The sequence below is a fragment of the Bison bison genome, unplaced genomic scaffold (assembly GCF_000754665.1).
Source record: "Bison bison bison isolate TAMUID 2011002044 unplaced genomic scaffold, Bison_UMD1.0 scf7180017864064, whole genome shotgun sequence".
NCBI lineage: Eukaryota > Metazoa > Chordata > Mammalia > Artiodactyla > Bovidae > Bison > Bison bison.
In genome coordinates, this window is record NW_011494636.1 from 858,769 (window position 1) to 859,428 (window position 660).

The following is a 660-nucleotide window of genomic DNA, read 5'->3' on the forward strand; positions in this document are numbered from 1 at the left end:
GGAGCCTGTGCTCCACAAGAGAAGCCACTGAGATGAGAAGCCCACGCACTGCAACTGGAGAAAAGCCCGCACATAGCAATGAACCCAGAGCAGCCAAAAATTAATAAATATAAATAAATGAAAAATATAAAAGTAATGCTGACTCCACTTGTCATTTATAATGAAGTGATAAGTCTTTTACCTACATCATCCATTTTAATTCCTGAAGCACCCTCTTAGTTATTTTCATTTTACAGATGAGGAAACTGAGGCTGAGAGAGGTAAATAAATTGTTGAAAGTAAAACAAATTAGTGACAAGGCCAGGATTCAAACAAGATGACTTGTCCCCAGAGCCCATAATCCAAACATCCCACACACGGCCTCTATGCTGGAGCCATATAGCCATAACTAAGTGATGGGGGAGGTGATGATGGCAATAGGTGTAGATGTGTGTGTGCTTCTGTCTAACCTGCCTGTGCATACATGCAACTAAGATGATCTGCTGCTAAGTCGCTTCAGTCGTGTCCAACTCTGTGTGACCCCACGGACGGCAGCCCACCAGGCTCCCCCGTCCCTGGGATTCTCCAGGCAAGAACACTGGAGTGGGTTGCCATTTCCTTCTCCAATGCATGAAAGTGAAAAGTGAAAGTGAAGTCGCTCAGTCATGTCTGACTCCTGTC